Below are 13,979 nucleotides of genomic sequence, written 5' to 3'. Positions count from 1 at the left end.
CTGAGCTCCCAAGGTCCAAATGAGGAGCAGATGGAGGGAGAACATGAGCAAAGAAGTCAGGACCACGAGGGGTGCGCCCACCCACTAAGACAATGGGACTGATCTATTGGGAGCTCATCAAGGCCAGCAGGACTGGGACTGAATAAGCATGGGATAAAACCGGACTCTCTGAATGTGGCTGACAATGAGGGCTGACTGAGAAGCCAAGAACAATGGTGCTGGGTTTTGATCCTACTGCATGAACTGGCTTTGTGGGAGCCTAGGCAGTTTGGATGCTCACCTTCCTAGACCTGGATGGAGAGGGGAGGACCTTGGACTTCCCATGGGGCAGGGAACCCTGACTGCTCTTTGGACTGGAGAGGGAGGGGAAGTGGGGAGAGTGGAAGGAGGTGGAAAATTTTAATAAATAAATAAATAAATAAATAAATAAATAAATAAATGAAAAACCAAAAAAAAAAAAAAGTGATGCTGTAGCATAACACAACCTCTATCAGTAGGCTCTGATTTTTTTGATTGGCTAGTATTCCAATGCTTGACTATTATATTTTTTTCATGCTTTCATCAGTTAATGAAAATGTGGGATATTGATATTTTTTAGCTATTATGCTACAATTTTTCTCACACCAAAGAAAATGTTTTCATTTCTCTCGGATATCTATTATATCTAAGTGTTTATTATTACTATTATTATTATTATTATTATTATTATTATTATTATTATGTGTGTGTATAGATGCCCATGCATGTAGAGATCAGAGAAGACCTTCAGATGTCTTTTCTAAGATTCTCCACATGATTCCTTTGAGACAGGGTCTCCCATGGAAAGTGGAACTAGCTTGGCAGCCAGTAAGACCAAGCTTTCCTCTTGTCCTGGCATTAGCAGCAAAAGGGTTACAGGTGTTTACACAGAAATGCCTGGGTTTTCACCTGGGTGCTGGGTATTTGAACTCAGGTCCTAGCACTTGTGCAGCAAGTGTTCTTACTCACTGAGCTACCTCTCTAACCCCTCTATTTTTATTCTAGGTGGCTCATGTGATAAGTTTTTTTTAAATATCTGAAAAATGTGCAGACTGTTTCCAATGTGCCTCTAGCATCTTACATGCCTTCCAAAACTCCCTATTCTTAACCTGAGGTATTCTAATGAGTACTGACAGTTTCTAAACTTCATGGCTCTTTCGTATACTTCTGGGTCTGTCCAGGTAATTGGAAGATAAGTGCAATTGTTTTCATCAGAAAAGCCACCCAGAATTATAATGGGAAACAAGGACATCCAGAATGTGCTCATAAATTCTAAGCTGGGCGGTGGTGGCACAGGCCTTTAATCCCAGCACTTGGGAGGCAGAGGCAGGTGGATCTCTGTGAGTTCGAGACCAGCCTGGTCTACAAGAGCTAGTTCCAGGACAGGCTCCAAAACCACAGAGAAACCCTGTCTCGAAAAACCAAAAAAAAAAAAAAAAAAAAAAAAAAAAAAAAAAAAAAAAAAAAAAAAAAAAAAAAAAAAAAAAAAAAAAAAAATTCTATATCTACTATGGTGAAGAAAATTTAAATCTCACATTGTAGCAAATACATGTACCAGTTTGATTAGTCATTTGAAAATAGCAACCCACAACATCAGACAACAGGCTAGGAATCTCCCAGTGTCAGCCTTGCATGCAATCCTTCATCAATAGCTCCTAAAGATATGAGATGTCGATTGCGTTTGGATGGATTACTCAGTCTAGGGGTTTTTCTCTATAAAGAAATCCATGTGGGAGACCTCACGGTTGTTTCTTGCTCACACGTGAACAATTATTCTTTTTTAATTTTAATTTCCAACGGCATTTGGATAAACCCCTATGATCTCAAGGATTCTTTAAGTTCGTATCGATAAAGATCTTAGCTTTATGGCAAGCTGGGCCTATTCTGAAATTAAAACATGAGTTTTGTTCCTGACACATCAAGGAAACTGGGCTTGAGTGGTTCATTCACACACATAGCTAGTAACACTATGACTACCTCTTTTTTATATTTTCTGGATGATGTAAGCCACAATAGGAATATAAGTATTTCCTGACCTGTTTCTAGTAGACCTGTGTACAGCAGTGACCATTTTTACTTCCTCACTCTAAACTTTATAATACCATCACTCAATACTTTTGAATTGTCCTTCTCTGTGAACTGTGTGTAACCCAATTTCAACTAAGAAAGGCACATTGTGTGGGAGTGTTTATTTTATTCCATTGTCTCTCTTTGAGTTACTATTAACTCCTACAATTATACAATGTTCTTGATGAAGAAAAATGGCAGGCATGGGTATCTGGAAGGTACTGAATGAAAATGCGAGAAAAAATGTGTGGGAGGAGGAAAGAAGACAAAATAAGTAAAGAACATAGTATGTTAAGAGAAAATTTGAAAGAGGGTAGCATGGCAGAAAATTGGAAAACACAAGAAATGAGCCCATAGGTTGAAGGTATTCAAGAAGTGATATTCTCCTGAGATTCTCAGGGGTGCTTGGATGTCTTCATTCCCTTGGGAAGTGCAATACTTTGCTGTGATACTAGAACTAGGTTTACAAATGGCTTCAAACCTTAGCATCAGATATCAGGACTTTATAGCTTTGCAAAAATAAAATTGAAACTCAAAATGCCTCTGATAGTATACAAAATATCTACAGAGCAAATAAATATCTTATTGGATATGAAATGGCACACAAACTGAACACTTACATTATTATCTTTTTAATAGAAGAGGAAGAAGCCAAGACAGCTAGCTAATAAAAAGCACTACATCCAAAAGTAAATTGAATATGGAAATACACAAAAGTATTGGGAATTTATCCTCAGAGAATCTGGCCATTCAAACGACTTCAAAGGTTCTCTTCTTAGTTCTGAGTGCACAATTAAAGAGCGGTGTAGAGAACTTGGAAAGAGCTCAGAGGAAAACCGGAAAGAAGATCAAAGGGTTGAAGCAAAAGGATCCCAGAGGGAGTCAGGAAGCCAGAAGCACCTAATATAAAGTAGAGAATATTGGGGAGATAATTTAATTACGGTGTTCAGCTCAGTGAAGAATTTTTCGTAGGTATTCCTAACATCATCTACCTGTCTATGAACGAACAGAGAGGTCTTTACCCAGTGTGGAAGATTTCACTTGGGTGTAAGCAATTTCCTGCCACTGTAGTTGGTAAATAATGCAATAGCTGCCTGTTTATGGGTAGGAAGAGATAATTTCTTTTTCCGATGGACTTTAAAAATAGGCAACAGTTCCACAGATTCGGAATGACTTTACAGACGACCTTGCTATCTGGCACTGCAGCTGAAGTGGGAGAGTGGTACAGCCCCACATTCTACAAGAATCTACTCTGTAACTTTGGTCTTGTGTCTCTCATCGTCAGATTTCACCCATTTCCAGGGCTTTCCATAAAGCTCCTTTTTCTTGCCAACCGTTTTGAGTCAGAACCATTTCACCTTCAAAAAAGAGCTCTGGAAAAGATGGTTTGAAGAGTGGGAATTTGTTGGAGAAAAAAAAGAAGCTAAACAAGGCCCACTCGGTGGGGGTGGGGTGAGGCACCTCAGAGTGCATGCTGGGATGAAGGCTAATTAAGATGTTGACTGAATCTATGCTAATCATGTCCCACCAGACTCTGCTGGATTAGTATGTAAATTGGTAAACTCTGTTCTGAAATTGCCCTACCAGCTGAGGTCTAATTACTGACTAGACATAACAAATAATAATGGGATTTATATTTTAGGATGTTTAATTATGGAAATACACGTCTGCAAAAAATACCAGTTGTAATGCACAAAAAGAGATTTCATAATGTTTTCCTAAAGGTTTATGAAATTTTACATCTTTAATAAGAAGACCAGGAAGAAGGGTGGGTAGGGGAAGAGCTTTGAGAGAACTGGCATTTGTGAACAGGGACCAGAATCAGACTGATTAATTCACTGCTTACGAAATTTCCCCAAAGCTTCTCAAAGACTAATTGTTTCATTGCTGATACACAGCATCTTGTGAGCTTTTAGTTCTATCACCAAAAGAACTGGAACTGGTCCATGAAGAATAACCTAGCCACCAGGAACTCAGAGAGGGACTCTTCTGGTAACATGCATTCAAATGGAATTAAAGACAGCAGGCCGATGACATTCAGAGGAAACGGAGCCACTAAAATACGGTGTTCTTGACTGAGGTTATTCCTCAATGTAGAAATCATAGCATTTATAAATTAGAAAGTGGTAAGTGCAATCCCAAAGCTAGAGTGCATTTACGTGAGGTTTTAGAGAAAGGCAGCTCTAAAATTCAATGAATGAATGAACATAACAGGTCAGAAATGACTCTGAAACTATTTATTACATCATTATGTGGCCCTGCCCTTTCGAAAAGTAGTTTATAAAGATCTACAAACAGAATTTTAAACAAACTTGTAATTGTTGCCTATATCTGTCTATGTTGCTATTACATCATTGGAAGACTTGCAATAAATCTTTACTAGGGCTTACATTATGAGATAACTTACATTTATATTTACTTATTTCTAACATATATTGCTGTCCTTTAGACCCTCTACCTATATTTAGTACATAAATCTACTTGTGTATCATGTTTGTTAAATTTAGGAAAGTTTGCTTCAATGCTTAATGTGTCCCAAATACATTTCAGTTTCCATGCTTTTCTTGATCCTTTATATTATATCCCAGTTGAGAAAAAGTTCACAAGTTTCATTTTATTATATTTTAGACTATTTGTTTCTATTATATGACACAAACAAAGATATCGGTAAGTGAAATCCCGTGGGAAAGCTTGTGTTTTCAGTCATTCCAAGTCCCAATGCATTTAGAGTTAGATCTGTATATTGGTTGGTGAACACCCTAACACAAATTATCCAAAAAGCAACTATTAATTGATACTTGCAGTGTGGATATAGAGGGAAGAATAATAGTGGGGCTTCCATGTAAGGGTATTCACACTTTGCATTAGACATCTATTTCAAGTAATTTTTGAGAACTCAAGCTATTTTTCTTTGCAGATGTTTTTAGTATATTGGTAACTATATTTACTTAGGTTTCAACAGTGGAGTTTCTCCTTTCATTATTTTTTAAGAAATGTAAGATAATCCAGGAAATCTCTCATTCCCCACTGGTGTACGTACACATCTGAACAAACTTCCCCTACCAATCTGCTGCTACTCAGTTCTCAACTTCAAGCATTGCCATTAAGGGAAAGTTCATGTACTTAACAAAGATAGGTAGTTTCCTTTTATTACAAGGTGTTTTAGACTATTTGCTTTTGTTTATGGCACAGGAAGAGATCAGCCAGTTAAACTCCGTGGACAAGCTTGAGTTTTCAGCAGTCTCGAGCTATGATGAGCTGAATGATGACATCACACAATACATCACCCAAAGCATCATTTTCATTGCCGTTTGCCCATGTCCAAAGGCATCAGTTTGTAGTTATACATTATTGGAAACTAACTAATGATACTCTCCTCTAAGTAGTGAACAGAGGGTCAGACATTCTAGAGTGGTCAATGCAACTCTGTCCCTTTCTTGACATGCATTTCAGGACAAGTTAATGGAAGGTTCCCCCCGAAGTGTTCTGCTCACATAGGTAAGCAGGGGTAAGCTTGAAAAGGCATCTTCTTGAATGTGAGCTTCTCAGGGCTTGGCTAACAAACTACTGAGTAAACCTCAAAGTGATGAAAATTCTCACTCACAGATAAATTAGAATTTCATAGAGTAATGTTGAACAAATAGACTTTGAAACTTTATCATTAAGTCAAGCTGAAGACTACCTTGATAATAATATTGGTTTAGATAGTACAGATATGACTACCCCAAAATATGATCATGACACTATAGCTAAAATCTCCAGGTTTGCCGATCCATATGAAAAAGACCATGGAATCCTTCCCCAGCACTTAAGTTGGCATGGGAGCCAGGATTCTGGACCAACGGGGCAGAAACAATGAGTTCAAGTATGACTGTGCTTATTTCATGTGACTCTTCTTTACTTTCTTAATAAGAGTGGCAAGCAACAATCAAATGTGGGCTCCATAGCAATAGATATTAAACAACCATTTATTAAATACCCAAAGAATGGAAAAGGTTAAGCCAAGTCTTTTCATTAAAAAAATCCAAAGCCGATTTAATTGGCACGAACTCATAATCCTGGTTACCTAACAATAAGGAACAACAACAAAAACCATATTATCATCAGTAATATCTCTTGGGGAGGAGTCTTTTTCCCCTAATAATCACTGTAGGAATTTTTATAGATCTCAGGGACACATGTTTTATAATTTAACATTAAAGCTTCCAAAGAGATTATAGAATAGTTTGACAAAGATAAAAATGTAGAAAAAGATTACACTCAGTTTTCTTGGCAAGGATTCTTTTATAAAGGACCACCTACACGGAGTCATGCTCAGATTCTCACAGCCAGTTGATAATAAAGATAATAAAGAAGAGTCAGGTCAGAGACCAGAACATTAAAAATCATCCCAAGATTCCTGATGTATTTAAAAATTATATTTAATTGGGGTTCTGTCTATAATGTTAAATCCAGTATTTTGAGGCACACACAAAGCAGAGGAAAAGACCTTGGGGATTCAAACTTAGCTATATAGACTTTCATCATTGATATAAACATTTGTCAGGATAATTCTTAGAAAATGTATATAGCACATCGTGTCACTCAGAAATTGAAGAAAGTGCCCACACATCCCACCCACTCAACTTCCCATTGCTCTGTCCATGTCTTTATATAAAAGATTGCATGTTAACTTCAGAATTACCCAGAGCATCTTGGAGGCATTTACTTCTCAAAAGTCTATTTTTCATGAGTACAATATGTTGTTTTTTTTTTCAGTGCTGATATTAATTCTTAGAGAGCAAGGAGAGTAGAAAGTTTCTACTCTTCCCTTCAGTCCAATCTTACTGTTCCATTTCACTATGAATCACACCCTCCTGATGACCAGGACCCCAGAGGAATTTTCCTAGGTAAAAGAAACCAACATACCTCAATTCATCACGATAGCAGTAACTGCCATTTTTCTGTTCCCATCTTGGAAATGTACAGATAATTCTCATACAAAAAACTGCATAAAACTATAACTGGTAGTATAACAAGGCAGTCAGTCATAGGAATTAAAACTATGGACCCTAGAACCAGAATATGATACCTCAAATCCTTTCTCTCCCCTTGCGTAATTTGCAAACCAGGGCAAATCTATTTTTTAATCTGAAAATATGATGATAATAATAGAGATACTTATCTAAGGGGATTGGTATGAAGATTCATTCACTTATACTTGAAATAAGGTGAAACACTGAATGAATATGTTATCACTATCAGTATCTTTACAGATGAATTTTGAGGCAGAAGAGAGAAGAGGTGTTTCTAGATAGTTTTATATCACCAGCTCTTACACCAGCATGCATACAACTTCTAGAATCATACATGCCTTCTCCCTCCCCATTATTTACCTAAATTATCTGAACTATACAGCTATTCTGCGAAAGCTTTATCTGTAATGTCTCTCAAAGTCCTTCTTATGTTCTCAGCAGACTCTGAGAAGTTATGCTCTTAACTTCTTTCCTGCACTCCAAGCTTCATTGGCCTCCACCTTCATAAGTTTCGATCAGTAAACTTTCTACTGTGGAAACATGGCACCTTCACTTCTTACAATATATCTGTAGCTGTCCAATGTCAATAAGATCACATAATAAATATCACCTACATTTAAAATGTGTGGTAATGAAAATAATGTACCCCACAAAGATACACACACTTAAATGATCAACTCTTTGGTATCAAAATGGGACAGGTTCTTCCATCTGCTTGGTTGTCTTGATGTAATAATCCTTATAATGGAAGGAAGGAGGCTGAAGACTCAAAGAAAATGGTTTGCTCTAATAGGTCTCAAAGTCATGCTGGACCATAGAAGGAATGTTGATGGCGTACTGAGGCAGAGAAAATGAACTAAATTTTATTTGAGAGTTTCCAGAAGGAATACTGCTATGCTGGTGATTCACCTTGATTTTACACCTATTTGAAGCTTCAGACCTTCAAGAATATAATACATTTATGTTTTTAAAATTTTTGAATATATTGTTGCTGATTTGTTGCTATACAAAGCATTTGGATAGTAGGTAAGCATGTGGAGGTAAGTTAATGACTCAACTACGAATATACCAGATTATCAGACCACTTAGAAATCATGTTTTTCTAATAGTCTGATATGATTTTGATTTTTGAAAATAGTAACTTCAGATGCGAACAGAGGATGCATTTTCGAGGTTTCAACAATGCCACGCTTTCTTCTGTTCATATTCTGGAGGCAGAAGAAAGTGAGGCTGAGTTAAAAAGAGCTCTCTATAGAGCTCTTTATACAGAGTAGACATATACACATTCTAGTATATACGCGAGCTAGTGTCCCTCACCAGATAACCTGTTGAATCCCGGGTACACATAGTCAAAGTCAACCTCTCATTCCTCTTAGCAAAGAAAAGCCAATGCACTCTACTCTACATGCTGGTCTAATACATTGATTCTTTTTTTTAAAAAAAAAAAACTGTTTCTTCTTCGAAAGTTCAAAACGTTGTTTTCCCCATTGCTTTTGAAAAACAGGTTCTCACTCTTTCTCAGGCTGGACTAAAGAACTCATTCTGTAGGTCTCAAACTTGGGGCAATCTCCTGCCTCAGCCTTCCAAGTTGTGTGCATGAAGCACCACACTTAGCTCTAAATGGTTCCAAGGTTAGGAGCACAGGCTGCTCTTCCAAAGGTCCTGAGTTCAATTCCCAGCAACCACACGGTGGCTCACCTTCCATAATGAGATCTGGTGCCCTCTTCTGGCCTGAGGTAAACATGCCAGCAAAAGTGTACATATAATAAATAACTAAATCTTTTAATAAAGCACTTTTTATATATAAGTACGTGTAGGGCCTGCCTTTTCCATAGTTACACATATCTGCTCATAAAGAAATTCAGGGAAAGGGTTAAGAGAAGAGAGTATCTGAAGTAAGCTGTCGAAATTAACTGATGGATCTGAATCTGAGTAGAAAGACCTGAGGGGTGAGAGATGAACTCAAAAGAGGTTTGGTGGAAGAGGCAATGAATCCTCATCTGCTACCTTAATAATCACTTGGCACAATCTACTTCATTCTTACATTCTCAGGGCCTAAATTCCCTTATCTTGAAAATGGGCATGGTGTCTAATTTTCCGTGTTGTTGAGAAGAGTAGGTGGGAACATGTTTGCAAAGGAGTCTGGGAAGTAACTGGTACATGGTAGATCCAAGAAGCATTTATTTATTTACCTATCATTATTCTAATTTTTATAGGTATATTTACAAATTATATGTATATATATATATATTATTGGGAGACATCCTAACATTATAACAAAAATCATCTAACAAGAAACATAGCAAAGAAAAATGAGAAAGAATAATAATGTATAAGCTGTTAAGATTAAATTTACCAAAAAAATGGTCTTTATTTCCCTAACTTGTGCAATGAACAGATTAATTCAGAAGAAATCTTATTTTTTTTTAAAAAAAATTATTTAACTGCCCATCATTGAGAACAACACACAGAGGGTCCTGGGCAATGTTGGAAGATTATTGATCAGCCTCGCTTCTAGGTTCTAAGTAATCACTATTATAGTTTAATGTATCAATAATTCAGTAGAATTAGTGTTTTGTGTTATTACTGAAAACACATCTGCAATGGAGCCACGTGAGGGGACAAATAATGATTAGAACATCAAAAGATGGTCTTTCTGCTCCTAGACTTAGCTATCTCCGCACTCAGCCCTACCCCCCCCCCCGCCCCCCCCCCCCCCCCCCCCCCCCCCCCCCCCCCCCCCCCCCCCCCCCCCCCCCCCCCCCCCCCCCCCCGGCCCCACCAAAACAATGTCTTCAAGTCTCACAGCAAACAAGGGTTGCCTTGGTGACAACAGACACTCAATACATGCCAGATGAATAAGAATCTCAGAAGGCCCGAGTGAAAAATGGCCAGCCAAAGTATTTTAAAATATCAACCTGGAAAGAAAATCAATTCTAATAAGCTCCATGCTCTCAGGCTCAAATATGATGAAAGTAAATAGTCTTTCAGAGTAGAATGAGCAGGAGGCAGAGAATAGTGAACGACATTGATCAAAACCTGCAAACCTCCCAGGCACCCTCACAGTCCACAGATAGATTTACTGTTATCTCACGCTCCACCCCTCCCCCCAATTAACTGCCAAAGTTCTGCAAACAACTCCTAACCGGTGGAAGATAAGACTGTTTAGTTGAACTAACAGTTTTAGCTGATAAAAGAGTGAAAACCTAAAACTGAAAGGAAATTGACTTACTTGTCAGCAAAGCATTAGCTCATTTTAAAGAGACCATACTTTTGAGTTTTCACATTCACGTGTGTAGAGAAAATTATTTAGATATATACTTTTAAAAACCCCTGAGTGTGGTCAAATAAATGACACAGATTTTCAATTTTGAGTACTTTCATAATCAGGTCATCTTATGACTGCAATTTATGCAGAAAAAAATTCTATGGGCCTAGTTTCCAACTAAAGCCAAAGTTGTGGAGCTGTGGAATTAGTGGAGGGATCGTTTTACTTGATCAGTATTTTCAGATGAGCAAAGTCAACCAGAATGACCATTAACTGCATTGCACACAAACATTACAAAATGAATACTTACCACCAGACCACTTCATACAGCAAGGGTTTAGTTTGATTTTACCAAGCAGGGAGAAAGGGAGGAAGCCCCCTTCATTCGGCAGCAGGAAAAGTTTCTCATAGAATCAGCAACAAAGATTATCATGCTGTTCGTAAAGGTGGGGGAGGGGCAGAGATGGATTTTAGGAATATGGTTGCAGCAACTAGGAGAGACTTCTAGACCAGCTGATCTGCCACTGCTTCTCTATACACACCCTCAATTTTTGAATATACCCCTCAGTGTATTGCTTATGGGACACTTGGGGGGGGCAAACAAAATAAATGCATTTGTGAACTCTTTAGGCTTGGTATATGTGTATCCATGCATTTAAACAGTATTTACAAGGCATGTAAATAATGTATATTTGCATCTTTATACAAACAACAAAATCAACTTCCAAATAACAGAGTGGAATTAGGGAATCCCATTAGCTGCCAAATAAAGCTGGATGATGTGCTGAAGGGGTGTGCTACCTATTTCTTCGGACCCTAATGGCAGGCTGCTCATTTCTTCCTTCCAGTGAACACAGATCTCTGTTTAACAAATGTAAAATAGGATGTTCTGCACAGGGAAGACTAAATTCCATTTTCCCCATATTCATTGCAAATGTTCTGCCCTGTTCTCATTCTGCGTGGAGCTTACCCTTGGCAATACTTGGGTTACTAGCAACAATTCTGTTCCACACAGCTCTAGTCACCAAGGCAGTAACACACAGCAGTAAAATGCATTTTCCCAGAAATATAAATAACGGAGAATTTTCTGCAAAGTTCTGACCCCCCCTCAACTACCACCACCAATTCCTGTAGTGGTATCCTCCCAAACTGTTCAAATGTAGATAAAAACGCCTTAAGGTGTGCTTATCATGTAGATAAGAGCATTCCAGTATGGGCCCCAGCGTCTTTCACGTGCACCCATTTTGTTTCAGTCCGCTACTCACAAGTGATGCTGATCAAGTTTAGGAGACGTAAAATTGTTCTCTGGCCACAAGCCCTTTGTGCAGTTAACAACGACTTTCTCGTACACTAGCCAGAGACAATGCAGGATGTCCCCAGAATCATTAACCAACTTCCTTCCTTAGGACCCCACCCCCCAACCTCAGCCCCTCCACCCTGTACTTCAAAAGGCAAACGTCTGCAATAGCTTCCTACTGTAGACGAGGGGGGGAAATGCCTTACCGGTGTCTCCAGTGTGAAAGGAAGAAAATGCCTGGTTGCTGGAGGCCAAGCAACTGAGGTTCTCAGAGTCACTTGACTGAGGGGACTAGGAGAGCTGAAATCATCCTCCTCTGTTTGCTTTCCTCCCAGAAACCTCTCCCAGGATTTTTCTCACAAAGCTCTCTTCTAATTCTCTAATCCTTTCACAAGGAAAAGCAGCACACACACCAGATGACTTCTGCAGAAGCGTCTCTCTTGGGGAAAGAGGAGAGGCAGCGCACAAGCCGGGTGCTTGCTCCTGATTTCTTCCAGGCCTGTCCGTCCTCTGAGGTCTCGAACCCAGCCCTTTGCACCCCTCTGTGAGCAGCACACACAACAAGAACAAGTGCAGGAATATGACAGGCTAAGACAGGCGACAGGCACGCAGGTGAGCCGTGGCTCCTTTCAGCGGCTGCCAGAAGCTCTGCTGTCTCCCAGGGAACGCCTCAGCTTCAAACTTCCTTTGAGTTTTATAGCTCTTATGTTTCCTTCCTGAACAGAAAGACTTCCGAGTAGTTAAGGAGCAACCAACTAGAAGCTGCCTATATCGGGCTGGACCAGAAAGAGCCCTTGGCAATGTATGATGGCCACTTGTTTTTAATTCATCCCCAACTGGAAATGAAATGAAAATAGGAAGGCAAGATAGAATACCAAACACAGAAGAAGGAATTTATCTGCATCATCAAACATACTGAAGATTACTAAATGTTTTTACAAAAAAATTGTTTTTTTTTAAAATAAAGGATCTTTAAAATATTAAAGAAACTCAGATTGCTAAGTTGTAAGGCATGACCTGTATTTTTTTTTTTAAAACAGACAAAAGTTGACCTTGTATTCCCAGGACAGCCACACTTACATTATAAAATTCTTTTATACTAAGAATTCAAATCTCCATATAACTCAAGAGAAATAGGCTACAGACTTTTTTTTTTAAAGAGAGGACTTACCTTTTCACTACATGATTTAAAAGCCCGAAGAGAATAAATCACCGAAGAGACAGGCAGATGGCATATTTCTACATTTCACAGCGAAGGCTGTTTGGAGTTATTATGTCTAAGGAGCGCGCTGTGCTTGTGCCTCTGTTGGGCAGCATGCCACTGGGCCTTTGAAATGAAATGAATCGCCTTCACACCAGCCGGCCCACTACAGACTGGCACTTCAGCATGCCTAAACTAAGGCACGCTGCCTCTTTCTACAGTGACCCTCCGCAGAAGCCGAGGTGACGCTTTGATGGATGAGTTTCCCAAGAGACAAAGCAATCTGTGACATCACAGTTCTAGCTATACCCCCACCCTAGGCCCCAATCCTGCCTCTTCTCCCTGGAAAAAAAAAAAACTCTGCTTGGTGATGATTCCAACTCAATAGCAAAAATAAGCCTGGAGTGCAAGACACATACTATACCTTATCTGCCTTAAACTTCAATTTTCTGACTCTCCTTTGCTGGGAAGATGGAAAGACGGTGAGATACGAAAGGTGGAGAAGAGAATTTAGATAAAACAAAACAAGACCACAGAATATGATATTCTAAAAGTTTGTGATCTGATAGCAGAATAATAATCATCAAAGGGGCATTTTCAAAACCATCTTGGTTTTCATAGTACTACTAAGCACTTGGACACTTCTACTACTGTCCTCTGTAACGCGCAACTTAACAGATGTTACACTTCTACTGTCCTCTGTAATATGCGATTGAAAAGATATTACAATTAAATTAGATGCAAAACAGCTGCAGAGATAAACAATTTGAATAAAGAGTCTCAGACTTACTGGAACTCCTTGAATATCACATTTATTTTTATTGATTAGAAATATTCTCCTACTCTGGCATGACGGCACAGGCTTGTTATTGCAGGACTCAGGAGGTTAAAGGTGGGAGGATCTGGAGTTCAAAGTCACTCTGGGCTATATATAAGGTTCAGCCTGAGCTGCGTGAGGCTTCATCTAGGAATAAAGAAACAAGAAAAGAGCAAAAGAAAGAAAACATTTCCTATCTGGTACTGTATAAAGCGTAACTTAGCTCTTAAAGGAATGTTGGCCATCGGGCTCCATTCCATGTCATAGCTTTTCATTGTATATCACACTGGTGTTAA

General features: G+C 38.8%; 1 protein-coding gene across 6 annotated transcripts in view; it reads right to left on the bottom strand.

The window, feature by feature from the left end:
• The window catches only part of Mid1 (midline 1), a 341,636-nt gene that overhangs the window by 200,323 nt on the left and 127,334 nt on the right, over positions 1 to 13,979 (bottom strand). Inside the window, exon 1 of one of the 6 annotated variants that reach the window (XM_050121018.1) lies at positions 11,872 to 12,253. The exons of the other annotated variants lie outside the window; for them this stretch is intronic. The gene's annotated coding sequence lies outside the window, so the exon portion shown is untranslated. Of the gene's footprint in view, positions 1 to 11,871; positions 12,254 to 13,979 lie in introns of those variants that run through there. 6 annotated transcript variants of the gene reach the window in all.

This window comes from Alexandromys fortis, unplaced genomic scaffold (genome assembly GCF_014885135.2).
Source record: "Alexandromys fortis isolate MF-2015 unplaced genomic scaffold, M_Fortis_MF-2015_v1.1 scaffold_192, whole genome shotgun sequence".
Taxonomy (NCBI): Eukaryota; Metazoa; Chordata; class Mammalia; order Rodentia; family Cricetidae; genus Alexandromys; species Alexandromys fortis.
This window is presented reverse-complemented; position numbering and strand designations above follow the sequence as displayed.